General features: G+C 40.6%; 1 protein-coding gene across 5 annotated transcripts in view; it reads right to left on the bottom strand.

Moving 5' to 3' along the window:
* The window catches only part of USP8 (ubiquitin specific peptidase 8), a 98,766-nt gene that overhangs the window by 57,280 nt on the left and 24,667 nt on the right, over positions 1–16,819 (bottom strand). For 2 of the 5 annotated variants that reach the window (XM_079912619.1, XM_079912615.1), the window contains exon 1: positions 2,403–2,513. The exons of 2 other annotated variants lie outside the window; for them this stretch is intronic. The gene's annotated coding sequence lies outside the window, so the exon portion shown is untranslated. Of the gene's footprint in view, positions 1–1,985; positions 2,090–2,402; positions 2,516–16,819 lie in introns of those variants that run through there. One more of the 5 variants, XM_079912616.1, reaches the window with a different exon arrangement.

Raw genomic sequence — 16,819 nt, 5'->3', positions numbered from 1 at the left:
TTTAGCTATCTCAACACTAACTTTATTCACTGTACATGAGTACTGTGTTACTTGAATTAGTATGGTTATAAATGTTATTACAAATAAGTTTAACATAACAGTTCATCATTTACTAATAAATTTTATATTATAAAAGTATTATAAAAGTCTTAGTCTCATTTTCCACTTATTATCATACAACTCTGGGCAAATTCCTTAAATCCTCCACCACAACCACTGCCACTGCTCAGTTTATTATCATCTGCAAAATGGGAATAATTCATCTGCTTCTACAGAGTTTTCAAAGGTGTCAATGAAAAAATATATACAAAAAGTGCTCCGAAAATTATAACATGCCATGAAATGGCTAAAGAAATCAGAAGCGTAACTTATTCTGCATTTACTATTATATCCAAACATCAGTCAACAAAATTATGGTAGGCTAAAGATGGCCACAAGTTCTTTGGCATTCTCCTCTTCAAAAAGTCTATCATTTGGTTGGGGGAGGGCTCTGACTGCCCTAACCAATACAGAATGTTGGAAGTAACGCTGTGCCAACTTCTGGGTCCAGGCTTTTAAAAGACTTTAAGAGAAAGCTTCCACTTCCTGACCCTTCAAACACTTGTCTTGGAACTCAGCCTCCATGTTACGATCTGTCCAAGACACATGAAGAGGCTATGTTGTAGGCACTCCAGTTGAACTCCCAGCCAACATCAATTGCCATCCATGGGAATGAGCCGTCTCGGGTGTCCTGCCCAGCTGAGCTTTCAGATGACTCCAACCCTAGCTGGATATCTGACTACAAATACATGAAACCCTCACCGAGAACCAACGAGCTGAGTCCAGTCAGCCCACAGAAACATGAGATAATGAATTGTAGTTTTAAGCCACTTTGTTTTAGAGTGATCTGTTATATAGCAATAGGCAACTGGGACAATGACCAAGATTAAAACAAAAAAGACTCAATAATATCTAATTTTATAAACACTTCATATTTAATAGACACTTTTTCCCCTTTCATCTCTACAAAATAAGTACATTTTTATGTAGAAAATGTTCATAATAAAATATAATGCTAGACATTTTATGGGAAAAAAATCTGATGTACTGACTCTCTTACTTTACAAAAGCCATTTTGGTTCTTTCCCATTATGTTCATGCTAATAAACAAATGACCATAATGACTGACAAAGTTCAAGTAAATATATTAAAAATTAAATTCTAGAAAGACATCTTTAAAATATTTTTGTTTTTCTCACGCATTGTTTTCTCAAAAACAATGCATACCTATGTGCAACTAATATAAATTTATATCATTAATGACAAGTTGTTGTTATTATAGAGTCCTTACCATCTAATTTAAAAGATGCACCTAATGTGTCACAAGAAAAGGAATACACATTTCAACATGTTAAAGACATAGCACAACCTATGGAACCTTTCTGACAGACTGGTCCAGTACTCTGGAATCACGAGAAACTATCTAAATCCATCATGAAAGACATTCAACAATGAATCTTAAACAGAATCTGCTGAAATGCAAAATCTGCTTACATAGCAAAGCCGCAGAGCAAGCCTAGAAGAGGAACACTTCCCCAACAAAAATCACCTGACATTTTTCATGGCTGCAGTAGAAAGTACATAGGATGCTTGCTGACGTAGAGAGAGTAAAATCCTTAGTTCGGCATCCCCTACAGCTGAAACCCTCAGGGCTGTTAACAAATATTAAATTCCTTAGACTCTGCAACACCTCTGTCTTCAGGTAAATATTTTGTTAGTGATTAGGGACTTGCTCCAAGGTCACAAAATGAACTGGAGGCAAGAAATAAACCGAGAAGTGTGGTCTGCAGCTTTAAGTACAAATTCAGGGTTCTGATAATTTCCGAGGTGAAATTAACTTGTCCCACAACTCTAGGAGAAAGGCCACGTTTTAGGAAAGACAAGCTTTTATTTGGGGAAGTCACAGTTTTAACTCTGATGCGCTCGCAGGGTCTTTAAACTCATACCTGGACTTCACTACAAGCAAGTTTGACTGGATCAGAGGAGGGATTGGAAAACACTCTGAGAGGTTGTATTAAGGTCTGGGAATGTAGGTCGACGGGCAGAAAATCTGAAAACGGAGGCAAGAGGAAAGAGGTCAAAGTCGGTCTGAGTGTCCAAGAAGGTGGAAGAATGGTCAAGGCCACCTTCTAAGACCGGAAAAACCGGAGCCCACACGGAATTCGCTGGGCAACCCTAGGTGGGTAGCGGGAAAGACTCGCGGTAGGTCCCTTCCTCCAAAAGCCGATTCTATGTTCGGGGTGGTCCCACCCCCTCCGAGGACACGGCTTGTCTCCCGGGTGACCAGCAGCTGGTGGAAGGAAAGGGGTTCACTGAGGACGGATTCCCGACGAACAAAGGCCAGGACCCAGTCCCGCACTCACCTTGGCGCCGGGCGCGCTAATGCCGGCCTCCTCGCCAAAGGCCCATCTCCCACCAACCCGAAGAAAAATCTCTATCCCGACGGAAGTCAGCTCAGCTCATCCCTCTTTCCCAATTTGCACTGCGTTGCGACGCGTCGCGTCTCTGACGTCACGCAGGGGCGGGGCTGCGCGGCGCGCGCGCGCGTGCCCTTGACTATTTGCTATTTCCCAGCCTCATCCTAGCCTGTGAGGGCTGCGCGGGAGGGCGAAGGAGGGCCGAGGAGGACGTTTTGGATGGACGGTCTGGGTAGTGTCCAGGCTACACTGAGCTGGGGCGAGCTTGTCCGCCTGTCCCCTGCACCCTGCATTTCTCGGGCTTAGTTCTGTCACCCTGGTGTTACTCGCATCCTGGGTCTTGCTGTGAAGGAAGCAGGGCTGCTCTTAACGCCTTAGCTAAGCCTCTTCCTCTTCAGGTTGGAGATTTAAAGGCAGACTAGAAAACGGATTTGAATCTCAAATTCTGATTAAAAGTTTAACGTTCTCCGAAGCCACGCCTCTGGTAAGAGAAGAATAGACACAGTTCTAAAGCACATTATATATACACATACACAGTTAAAAGCCCAATCTTACAGAAACAAAACGAGAGGTCTGAACTTTCTCGCGAGGTGATTCTTTGTAGGTGATTGAATGCTCCGATTATCTGTAAACATAAAGTTGCTTGGATGGAGTTGTGGGCCATGGTCACTAAGTCCCCAGGGACAGTCCAAGTGTCTCAGGGATGGAAAAGCTGGAAGGCGAGGTCTAGCAAATGCGTTAAGTGAAAGTGTGTGTCACATAGGTGTTCAGTAAACGTGTAATGAATAAATGAAAGGACCTAACCCAATAGTGTTTCACATACAGTGGTCTTTCCATTAATGGTAATTTCCTTTCCATCACAATGAAATACCAAAAAAATACGGTAGCTCTTTATACCTATGCTATACACTATTTTCCCAAAGGATTTAAGACATATAATATGAAATATACTATACTACCTGAGACTACTAACTAGGAAGCCTTAGCAAATTTTTCATAACTAAGGGGAAAAATTGCATCCATCTTTCGAGGGTGGATCTTAAGAAAGTAAATTGGTTATTGGTTGTTTGCTTTTTTTTGTTTGTTTTTGGTCTGCTGAGCATCTTGATGAATTTGAGAAAAATCCAGAGTTTAGTTTGGGAGTAGGAACCAAACAAAGACAGAGGAAGAAAAGTTCTCTGAAGACAATCTTGGAGAGGGAGGATCCTAGGAATGTGAGGTGATAAAGAAAGATCGAAGCCCATAAGAATGAATCAACCAGTGAAAAGTCTCCTATGGTGGGATGGCAGAAAGGTTTTAATAAATAGGACTCTTTAACATTCACCTAAAGTTATTTTTGTTGCTCTGATGTAATTGCCCCAATCCCAATCCCATCCTCCCAGTAAGTGGAATTCCCCAACTTCCCTAAAGCATCAGTCAAGTTTGCTAAAACATAAGTCATTTGCGTGCATTTTTTGAAAACTAAGAAGTTCCCACATGTGGGTCGACAGGTGTGGGAGAGAAACCAGGCACAAGATGACAAGATGATTCCAAAACTGAACTGAGTTAGTGAAAGCAGGAAAAAACAAAACATTCCTGGGAAATTCACAGAAATCTGGGGACAGGCTCTGGACTTTTCAAAATTAGTGGAATGAGAGCTCTTAAGGAGCAGGGTTACCTAGATGAAACTATGCTTATTGAATGGAATTATAAACCCTAACACTTGTTCAAATTTGTACTGTAACAAACCAGGTGGCAGTATCTATGGTACCCAGGCCATCCAGCATAAGCAGTAGTCCAAAATGTATTGAACCTGATTCATCCTCCTTCCATTCAACAAGTATATGATGAATATGTATACTATGCCAGGGATTATTTTGGACTTGGGTTATAAAGTCCCTCCTCAACAGAGAGCTGACTTACATTCAGATGAGCGAGAAATATGATAAGCAAATACATACACACATGAGTTTGAACAACATGAGTTTGAACTGCCCAGGTCCACTTAAATGTGAATTTTTTTCGATAGTAAATACTACAGTACTACACAATCTGACATTGATTGAATCTGTGGTTGCGGAACTGAACTGGCGGATCCGGAGGAACCTGGGATATGGATGGCCGACTCTAATTTATACTGGAATCTTCAACTCTGCAGAGGCTTGGTGCCCCTGGTCCCTGTGTTGTTCAAAGATCAACTGTATACTATGTTAGGTGTTGTTAAGTGCTAAAAAGAAAAATAAAACAGGGTAAACGGCCAGCAAAGACAGTGGTATTTTTGGTGAAATAGGGAAGAGCTCTCTGACGAAGTGACATTTCCATAGAGCATTTAGTGAAAAGAGGGAGAGAGCCATGGATACCTGTGGGGGAAAAGCATCCAGGCAATGGGAGCAGCACAGGTGAAGGCAGTGAGGGAGGAAAAGGAGAGTGTGCTGGAGGGACAGCAAGGAGGACAGTATAGCTAGCATAAGGTGAATAAGTGGCATTGTGATAGAAGATGATCTCAAAGGGGTGGGGAGAGAATAGAGCACAGATTATATAGGCCTTGTAAGCCAATAAAACAATGTTTATCCCAAAATAACACAAGAAGTGAATCACAAGTTAATATTTTATGAGAAAATTTAGCTTTCATATATATAATAAAATTTACAACATTATGTACAAATGTTCATCCCAATTATCTTTTAGCCAAAGCACAAGTGTCTTGTGGGTTTTTTTTATTAATCACTTATTCTTTTCTATTCATCTGGGTTTTATTTCCTAAAATCATAATGATCATCGCATTGGGCCAGTTGCATGGCCCATCAAACATTTTATCTCTAGGGAATGCATCACCAGAAAAGGGGTGGTAAGTCTTGGCTATTCTCCTGGATATCAACTTCAGAGTTTAGGCAGTCACCACTCTTTGCACTTCACTAAGACTCTACCAGATTGGTTTATCTTAAGTTGTAAAAAATTTGCTATATCACCACTTAAGGTGATTTGAGTTCTTTTTTTTTTAATGTGAAGTTATACTTCTATCTTTTTTTAAAAAAATTTATTTGGCTGCATCGGGTCTTAGTTGTGGCATGTGGGATCTTCCGTTGCAGCGCGTGGGCCCTTAGTTATGGCACTCAAGCTCTCAAGAGTGCGGGCTCAGTAGTTGCAGTGCGTGGGCTTAGTTGCCCTGCAGCATGTGGGATGTTAGTCCCCTGACCAGGGATTGAACCTGCGTCCCTTGCATTGGAAGGCAGATTCTTAAGCACTGGACCACCAGGGAAGTCCCTATACTTCTATCTAATTGGCCTAAACTTAATAAAGTTTTAGAGATATATCCTCATTCTATGATTTCAGGGTTTAATGAACAACTATACTTACTTTTTTCAACCCTTAATGATTTTACAGATTTAGGTCTTCTTTCCTTTCTCCCTTTGATTTTCTATCTAAACTGAAAAGTTTTAATCTGGTTATTATGTTCTTCAGTGGTTCCCCATTGTAATGTTGTCTTCTGGATCTTCCTGCTTCCATTAGATTTTCCTTGCAGAAAGATATTTCCTTGTAATACTCAGAATACAATATTACAAATGGTGATGCACATGGTTTTATCCCAAAAAGATAAAGTTTTCAGTTTGTTGATCCTATCACAGAATTTTCACCTACTTGACTGAGGTCATCAAAGAGTTACTTAAACTTCTTAAGAATTGTCTGCAGTTTTGTCATGCTAACTCTAACTGGCAGAAAGAGAATCCCATTCAATAACCATAGGAACTGTTGAGCTATCAGTGTATTGAATTGAGATCATAGAATCAACACACATGCTTAAGCCTTTTCTACATATTTACAAAAAAAAACTTATTAAGCTTTCGATATAACGACATTTTAATGAAGCACCTAATTTAAAGAAGATACTTTTTAAGTCAAAATTCCAAAAAAGTCCTTCTGTAATTTATTCCCATTTATACAACTCTTAACTATCTAAAGTGATGTAGTGTCTATGGGAACAGGAGTACGATTTTTGATGTGGTATTTATGTCTTCCAAATTATAGGTAAATATATTAAATAATACATGCCCAGTGGTTCAAACTTCAGTATTATCAAGCAATATGTGGCTTGAATAAACACAACAACAATGCAGACCCAAAACAAAAATTTACAGACTCTGGGCTAGCCCAATGCTTGGGATGCCCCAGCTGCTAGCCAACACATGGAGAGTTGTGCCTGGGCGTGGCACAACTGGAATGCACTTTGGGAAATGTTCTGGATGAGGGATCCCAACCCCCTGCCTCATCACATACTTCTAGAGGAGTGGAGAGGGAGCAGGGATCACCCAGCCAATTTGGAAAACTAAGCTTTTCTATTGAGGTTACAATTTTATCGGTTTAAAAAACAAGGTTTTTGAGACCAATCGCCTGTGAAGTTTTCCTTATCAATTCTAGTTTCTGCCTGAGCCTTTAGAGCCACCCTGCTGAGCTAGCTTGTTGCTAGGCTGCAGAAAGAGAATGAGAGCACCCAGGTTATCCAGCAGACAGACTAGTGTATCTTTACTCAAGTGTGCATAAGAACCAACCTCTGGTTTACATTTAGTAGAAAAGGAAAAGGAACAACAAATTTGCGTTTAAAAATATCTGTGGTGATACTGATGCTGGCGGTCATGAATTCCCCCTGAAGAAATGACAAAACATTCTCTTTAATCTGAATTTACTTTTGTAATAGCTGTCTGTGAGAAATCGTATGGAAGATTTTTGAGATTTTAACTAGAGGATGAGATTCTTTATACATTACTGGGGAGTATATAAATAATCTTGTCTCTGCAATATTTTAAAATTCTAAATCCATCAGTATGTCATTCTATAATCTGCTAAGTGCAGAGGTACAATGCACAAGCCTTTTTTTTTTTTTTTTTTTTTTTTTTTTTGCGGTATGCAGGCCTCCCACTGCTGTGGCCTCTCCTGCTGCGGAGCACAGGCTCCGGACGGACGCGCAGGCCCAGCGGCCATGGCTCACGGACCCAGCCGCTCCGCGGTATGCGGGATCCTCCCAGACCGGGGCACAAACCCATGTCCCCTGCATCGGCAGGCGGACTCTCAACCACTGCGCCACCAGGGAAGCCCTGCCCAAGCCATTTTTAATGGTCCTTTTTGTGGCTGAGATGTGTAAAAATAGGGTGCCATTCTGGTTGATGTTTCCTCCATGTCAGTTATTCTGCTAGAGTTTTATTACAAAGGTGTGAGTATATTGCATATATAGATATGTAGAAAGAGTAAGAACATGCATCCTCTCAGTGGGTCATATTAGTCTGTGAACTGGGTAAATATCTCAGTGATTATGCAGTACCTCTATAGAGAGGTGAGCATATTTCAGAATGTAATAGAGTGTCTCTGCCTGTCTTTGTATAATATATTCACAGGTAAAAATGGGATGACTGGATGAGCCTATTTACCAGTCTGTGTCTAGGAGTGTGATGATTTGGGATAAGGGAAAAATGCATAAGTAGATTTTTTTCCCCACTGCTTCATGATTGGACTGTATGGAAAAGATCAAATGATTTATACTTTTATGGATTTAAAAGTATAATTAAAGGATTATAACTAATGCCTGGTACATAATTGGCCCTCAATGAATATGCTACCTGACTGTAAAGGTGGCTGGCACCTAAGAGGAAAAATTGAGGAATGGTTCAATACCCTTTAATAGACTCCATCAGCAACCACCCCCCTTTGTTCTTTAATGGGATCAGTTAACATTTTTATCAGTATTTTGGTAAAGTGACATGTAAAAGCAACTGTAAGCCTGTCCTTCCAACAGTTCCAGTGCTCCCTCCTGTACACAAACTGTGGAAACACCAATGGCTCTCTGACTCACTGACATGTGTTGCCTTTGAAATAATCTTGCTTTCTTTCTGCAATTTGTTTTCCACAATTAATTTAGTTCTTCTATCTAGTAGTAGCAAGACAGACAGACAAGGTCATTTTTAATCCCTCCTCTGATTTATCATGGTATTTGAAATGCTACCATTAAAGATTCATTTCTTCATATGAAAATGGAGCATCTCTGAAAAAACCTTCCTTCCTAGTGTTAAACTAGTTTCCCATATCAGGCAGCCTTCTATTAAAGAGAGAATTAAACAGAGGACAGGTAAATTTTGATAGGATTTGGAAAGTGAAGATAAGAAGATGGAAGTATTGTGAGAACCAAGGTTTCATAGAAGGCTTTGGGCAGCTGAGAGGCAGCACAAAGAGATTTGAACATATGAACTCCTCCCTACCAAAGGAGAACACATGGGTGCACAACGGAAGTTACATGGGCTAAAGCTCCCCGCTTTTTTTGTTTATAAACAATGTATTCAGTTTATTGTACTTAAGTTCACAGCTAAATGCACAGAAACAAGCAAGGTATTCCTGGGTTAATACAGGATCCAGTGGGGTTACACGGCACTGAGGGTCAAGTCCAAGGAGAGAGCACTAAGGTTTCAGAGTCAGGCCAGGCCAGAGACCCTGAGCCAAGGGTGGGCGAATGTCCCGCTACGGACAGTTGCTTTCTTCTAACATCTGGGCATACTGCAAGGCATGTCTTCAACACTACATCATTTCATTGATTTCAGGGGAACAGATATTAAAGAAATGGAATGCATGTCCTCGTGCATCTCAGCTGTTGTTGCTTTGTAAGTCACATACTAGCATGTGAGCAACAATTTTATAATATTCCAGTAACAGTGGGCCACAGAGTGATAAAACCTGTATGTTTCTCCCTCAGTGCTTCCTTGCCAGTTTTTATTCCTACCTGAATTCCCACCCTCAAGCCATCTGCCTTGATATTCAATATCTCACATATATAACAGAGTTTTCTCAGGTGACAACAGCTATTTCCAAAGCAGCATCTTGTGCAGAAAAGTTTATGACATCAATAAAGTGTCTCTGGGACTTCCCTGGTGGCACAGTGGTTAAGAATCCGCCAGCCAATGCGGGGGACACGGGTTCGAGCCCTGGTCTGGGAAGATTCCACATGCTGCGGAGCAACTAAGACTGTGCGCCACCACTACTGAGCCTGCTCTCTAGAGCCAGCGAGCCACAACTACTGAGCCTGTGTGCCACAACTACTGAAGCCCGTGCGCCTAGAGCCTGTGCTCCGTAACAAGAGAAGCCACTGCAATGAGAAGACCCCGCACCGCAACGAAGAGTAGCCCCTGCTCGATGCAACTAGACAGAAGCCCGCGCGCAGCAACGAAGACCCAATTCAGCCAAAAATAAATAAATTAATTAAAAAAAAAAAGAAAGTGTCTCTAGTTAGCTATCCTCTGGGAAAAGAGTCATCCACCGCTGGCTAATGTCTAATTGAACGTATAATTTAGAAGGCAGATTTAGGAAGTGGAATATGGTTAAAAATAGGAAACAAACTCCAAAAAGCTATGTCTATGAGGGCCAGATAACAATGAATTCACGAATGGTCTCACTTGAACACTACAAAATTGTTGCTTACACAATTATTAGAAACATTAGACTCCACAGCTGATAACATGCAAACTGTAGGTTAAAAATCTTTGTCTATAGGATGAGATGGTTGGAGTCTAGCTCAAACCTTCTCTAACCCCCATGAAAAATGCTGAGTTGGAAGGGAAGTCACACCACCTACAGCATTTCAAAGGCAAGAAAGACCTGTTAGGATATAAAAGGTGCACACACAATATTACACTTTTAATTTTAAAGGGCATCTTGAGTTCTATTTATCACTTTTCTAAGTTTATGTGTCAGGAACCGACTTAAGGACATTTTACTGGGATTTAACTTTTTGGCAAAATAGAAACTTTGTTTATAGCCATGTTTCTATAAAAATGTTTAAAAGGAGTTATTTCTAATTAAAATAATATTTTTCACAAGTGATACATAACAATAACAAGAAAGTAAACATCTTCATAACTAACATAAGAGTAGAATCTCTCTTCTTTTCTTGTAGTCAAGCCACATGGCTTGCAGGATCTTTGTTCCTGGTCATTGAACCCACGCCTTCAGCTGTTAAAGCGCGGAGTCCTAACCACTGGACCGCCACGGAATTCCCAGAACCTCTTTACTAGCATCTTATTTTAAATACAGCAAAAGAGTCAGTAGAGCTTATGAACAGAAGTGGGTTCTCTTACAGGGAATCTGAAAAATAGTGAAATAAGGCAGAGCCTGTTTTTGTCACAGATCTGTTAGGCAGTAATGTTCTTTCTGGAAGGCACAAGTGGGCAATCTTTTTTTTTCCTTTTTTAAAAAATAAATAAATTTATTTATTTATTTTTGGCTGTTGGGTCTTTCTTGCTGCGTGCAGGCTTTCTCTAGTTGCAGTGAGAGGGGGGTTACTCTTCATTGCGGTGCACGGGCTTCTCATTGCAGTGGCTTCTCTTGTTGCGGAGCATGGGCTCTAGGCACGGAAGCTTCACTAGTTGTGGCACGTGGGCTCAGTGGTTGTGGCTTGCAGGCTCTAGAGCGCAGGCTCAGTAGTTGCGGCACACGGGCTTAGTTGCTCCGCGGCATGTGGGAATTTCCCAGACCAGGGCTCAAACCTGCGTCCCCTGCATTGGCAGGCGGATTCTTAACCACTGTGCCACTCAGGGAAGCCCCACAAATTGGCAGTCTTATTACCCAAAGGTTTAAAAAGTGGTTCTGAAGATAATGTCATATGAATAGGTAAACTATGAACTTCTCCAGGCCACAGCCCTCTTATTTATAAAGTGGAGACATTAATGCACTACCTGACTGAAGCTAAAAATATTTTGAAGTCCATTCCAACTCTAGGTTTTATTATTCTCCAACACTCATAGAGCCATGTCTTCCTCTGAGAGTTGTTATCTATCACCACCCATCTCTCTTTTAGTCCTAGGCTACTAGTGTTCTATATCCCATCCCCTCATGCCTCCTCAGGAACTCTGCTTTGTCAATTACCCTTTTTTTCTTATAACTTCTATCTCTGTCTCTCTCTTATTGCCCTTTCCTCTCTGAACATGAACATGTTCTTCTATCTTAAACACATACCTCCCCCCAACTTTTTCCATCTCATATCCTCCTTTACCATCACTCTCTTACCCTTTTTCCTTTCACATGCAAGATTCCTTCACGTTCTTAATAGAATGCTTAAATTCAGGGTCTCTCTTTCCTCACCTCTCTCTCAGGAGTAACTCTTCTTGCTGAGGTCACCAGGGATTTCCTAAATGCAAGATCCAGTGAAGACATTTCAGTCCTTATCTCCCTTGGCCTTTCTCTAGCATCCATTCTAACTCTCTCCTCCCTTGATTTCTGTGACTTTATGCTCTCTTGGTACCTCTCCAACTTCGTGGATAGCTCCTTCTCAGTCACCTTCAAAGATATCACTTTCTTCATCCACCCCCTCCCTAAGATGTTGATGTCTCCCATGGTCCACCCTCAGTGCTCTCCCCATCTCACACTGTTACTCTCTGCAGGAAATTTCATTCATTCATAATTTCAACTACTCCTTGGCTCTAAGTTATTCAGCCCAATACTCCTTCCAGATCTCCAGATACATAAATAAATATATAAACAGCTCACTAGTCACCTATGACTGTATGTTTCCCCATTGTGACATTTAATTTTATTTGTTAACTTGGCTAGATTACAGGTGTTTTTGTAGATGTGATTAACATTTTTTAAACCACTTTATTGAGGTATGAATGGCATACAAAACAGCACGTATTTAATGTATACAACTTGATGAATTTGGAGATAAGTATATGCCTGTGAAACTAGCACCACAATCTATGCTATAAACATACCTTACCTCTAAGATGTTCTCCTTGCCTTCTTTATGATTATTAACTTTTTGCTAGTGTATGATACGGACAATTATAAGATCTACCCTCTGAGTCAAATTTTAGGTATACAACACAATATTGTTAACTACAGGCTCTATGCTGTATAATAGATCTCTAGGACTTATTCATCTTATGTAACTGAAACCTTATATCCTTTGATCAAAGGAGTACATGGTACCCTTGTGCCTTCTTGCTTCCTCCCCTAACCAGCCCCTGGCAATCACCATGAGTTTGACTATTTTAGATTCTTCATATAAGTGGTGTCATGGTTTGTCCAGATGTGACTAACATTTACACAATCAGTTGACTTAAAGTAAAGCAGATTACAATCCATAATATGGGTGGGCCTCATCCTCATCCAATCAGCTGAAGGCCTTAGATGCAAAAGACTGAGGTTTCCCAAAGAAACTAAAAGGAATTCTGCCTCTAGATTGCAACATAGAAATTCTGCCTGAGTTTCCAGCCTTCAAACTCAAAACTGCAACACCAACTCACCTGAATCTCTAGCCTGCCAGCTTGTCCTATGAATTTTGGACTTGCTAGCCTCCACAAATACATGATCCAATTCCTTAAAATCCTTTCTTCCTTCCCCCTCCCTCCCACCTTTCTTTCTTTCTTCCTTCCCCCCTCCCTCCCTCTCTCTCTCTCTCTCTTTCTCTATCTCCTATTGGTTCTATTTCTCTGGAGAACAGTGACTAATACACCCATCATCTATACATCATGTCTGAATCCCTTAGCACACCCACTTGAATCTTCATGATCTGACTGTCTTCAACTTATTCAGCCTCACCTGCCATTTTTATACATCCATCTTCTCCTCCTTTCATACTGACTCTTTGGTCATTCCCAGAGCTTGCCACACTTCTATACCTCTGTACCTTTGCATTCTGTTCATCTAGAAAACTTTTCACCCTTCAGAACACAGCTCAATCTTCACCTAGGCTGTGAAGGAGGCAGGCAGAACAAGCAACTATGTTCCTATTGCACCTTGTACATAATAGTTCCTTTAAGCACTGGTCACATTATGTATGGAATAATTCCTTATAAATCTTTTTTTCCCTTCTTTTAAAAATCTTGTTTGAATTTCTAGCATCTAGTGTAGGGTCTGGAACATGGTAGGCAACTGGTGATCAAAAAATATTTGATTAATTGATAAGTAAAACTTCTCTACTTAAGATATTAAATGGCTGCCCATCACTTTCAAGATAAAGCCCCCTCAGTGCAGCAGCAAAGAGGCTTTGTTTGTTTGTTTTGGCCACACCTGTGGCATCCTAACCACTGGGCCACCAGGGAACTCCTCCCTCTCCAATCTTATTCCCCATCAGGTCTCCACAGCACTTGAATTTCTAGTCATGCTGTACTAGCTGCAGTTCTCTCAATAAGCTTAGCTTTCTTGCATGTACTTCTGTACCCTTTGTTCACCTGGAATATTCTCCCTCCCCTGAAACCATCTGGCAATTCCCACTGTCCTTTTAATCTTCATATCAAGTTTTCTCTCTCCTCTGGACACTACTCTCACCCCCTCCTTGCTTTTGCCTCTGAGTTCCCTTAGCATCGCATACTTATCCTACTTAGTGTGACTGTCTGCTTCTTAGTCTACCAACTGCAGCCTATAAATCACAGTCTACTCCTCCTCCTATTCTGCAGCTCCTTCCTCTCACCAGGCACTTTCTGCTTTCATGCTGCCACCCTGTCATTCCCAGCTGACCCAGCCTACCTTCCTACTCTCCACCCCCAAGGCCATTCCTCTTCATGGACCTTTTGGAATCCATACTTCCCATCAAAATGAATCTTGCTATCTCAGTCTATCAGCCAGATGATCTGATGGTCTTTGCAAAATATAATGGATGATCTTCTGAAAATCTTCAAAAACATTGCCTTTGAACCCAGACCGTTCTGTTAATAATGTCTATGTCTTACCCCAAGGTGCACATTCCCCTTATTGGGACACAGAAGTGCTCTAGATTGTCTACAGAAGTTTCATAACATTTACTAAAAATGTCTTTAAATTTCATGTGTCTCTGCCAATTCTTTCTTGTTACATAATAGTATATTGTACACTCAATGTTTCTTCTTATGCCTTTTTCTTAGGCTTTCCAGGAAATATTTTTCCTACACAAATGGTATCAAACTGAAGAAACTAAATCTTCGGCCAATTGTAACAGAAAACCTCCAACCAAAGAAGATTGAAATCAACTGGAGTGTGCAACTTGACATGCATAAACTGAGAAACCTTTTTCACTTTTCTTTCCTTCTTTTTTTCCTCTTTCCTCCCTTCTTTCTTCCTCCCATTTACTCAGCAAGTATAATTCGAGGTCTAGAGCAAAGATTTCCTGGATGAAATGGCAGAGCAGCATAAGGTAATATTTAAGAGAGGATAGGCTCTGGAACCAGATGGCTGTTTTTGAATCCGGGCTCTGCCAGTTAATAATTATGTGACCTTGGCCAAGTTATTTCACTGCTCTGCAACCTCAGTTATGTCATTTGTAAAATGGAGATGATAACACACCTCACAGGGTGGCTCTGGGGATTAAATTATTTAGTACCTAAGAAGTGCTCCCTCTAAATATTAGCCAACTATTAACTGTTGCTAATTCTAGATGGCTAATGGGAATTAATTAGAAGTGCAGCTGGGAGTGGGGAAAAAGAGCTTTCTAGATAGAGGAAACATTATATTTAAAGTCCCGAGGCAGGAAGGAGATGCAGGGTGTTTGGGAGAACTGATAGGAACTGAGAGTGGCTAGAGTGGGCAGGGACCAGATCATCTGGGGCCTTGTAGACCATACATAGGATTTAGGATTTTGTTTTTATCCTAAAAGCCATGAAAAACCTCTCAAGGGTTTTTAAACAAAGGGATGGCATGATCCGATCTGCTTTTTTACAGATAACTCCTGCTATTGTGGGAGAGAATAGTTTGAAGTAGGTGAGAGGAAATGTGGGGAGATCGGGGGAGGGGAAAAACATGATGATGCCGAGGACTCTAACTTGAGCCACTGGGTGGATGATAGAGCCATTCATTAAGATGGGGAACACTAGAAGAGGATCAGGTTTAGGGAGAAAAGGGAAGGACTCACTGTTGAACAGGTGTTAGCTTGTAATAACACTTAACAGAGTATAATCTGTAAAAATACTGAATCACTGTACTGTACACCTGAAACTAATATAATATTATAAAACAACTATACTTAAAAAAATAAAAATAAAAAATTTTAATTTAGTCAGCCACGGTCCCCCATCTCCCCCCGGCCATGAACATGTGGATTTGAAGTGGCTAGGAGACCTCCAAATGGAGTTAGATATTTAGAGAAATTGGATACATGGGTCCAGAGCTTAGAGATAAAATTTGACTTGATCACTCTTGAATTCACAGAGTCAAGGTGAAAAAGGAAATTCTCATTCAAGTTAAAGTAGACAACTTCAGTTAAGGATGGAATAGTGATCAGCAAATAAGTACATTTGGTAAGAGAGAAAAAACTTTCCTATGACTTTTGATTGAAGCACAAGGGACAACTAGACAGCTTAAAAGACCAAATTTCAAGCAAGCATTTCAGAAAGTGACAATTTAGCTTTTGATAATTGTCAAGTAAACAGCTCATCAAGTTAAGAATTATTTTATTACTCAAAGAAAGGGGAAAAAAGGACAGAGAGTTTCTGTGTCTAGTTTTGAATACTTTTCTGCTACAGGTCAGAACTATCAACCAAGACCTATGAACCTTTTTCAAATTGAAAACTCCCACAGGCTTAGATTTTAAGTGGATATGTGAGGTAAGTATAGTGCTTTCTGGAGTCTAAAAGCTCACTATTAATCTTGCTGAAACATTCCAGGTTAAATTAGCAGAGACTTGTATTTGCTGCATAGCTTTAAAGTTAATCTTTTAGAGACTCTTCAGGTGTTAGATTAAGTCTTTCAGAGATTTTGAGACCAAAGCTCCAGTTATGACAAGATACGGGTTCATATTTTAACAAAGAGCAGGTTATATAAAGTATTATGTCCATAAGCATGTCAAAAAAGATATTTTTACTATAGGAAATATCACATGAAAAAAAAGAACAGTATAATGAATACCCAGGTGCCCATCCCCCAGCTTCAACTACTATCACTTGTCTGTTTGTAAAAAGATAAATAATTGGGGACTTCCCTGGTGGCGCAGTCGTTGAGAATCCGCCTGCTAATGCAGGGGATGTGGGTTTGATCCCTGGCCCGGGAGAATCCCACATGCCACAAAGCAACTGAGCCCGTGTGCCACAACTACTGAGCCTGCGCTCTAGGGCCTGTGAGACACAACTATTGAGCCCACATGCCACAACTACTGAAGTCCGTGCACCTAGAGCCCATGCTCCGCAACAAGAGCAGCCACCGCACCACAAAAAAGAGTAGCCCCGGCTTGCTGCAACTAGAGAAAGCCCGTGTGCAGCAACAGAGAACCAAAGCAGCCAAAAATAAAAAAATAAAAATTAAATAAATTTTAAAAATAATTGTATTTTTTCTTTCACAGAAGTAATACTTATTCATTGATGAAAATATAGAAAATACAGATTACCCAGGAGAAGAAAATATATACTGGTCACAATCCCAGGGCTATCAATAGTCCAGTTGATGCT

The sequence above is a fragment of the Stenella coeruleoalba genome, assembly GCF_951394435.1.
Source record: "Stenella coeruleoalba genome assembly, chromosome: 2".
Lineage (NCBI taxonomy): Eukaryota > Metazoa > Chordata > Mammalia > Artiodactyla > Delphinidae > Stenella > Stenella coeruleoalba.
The sequence above is the reverse complement of the archived record's forward strand: the minus strand, read 5'-3'. Positions and strand labels throughout refer to the sequence as shown.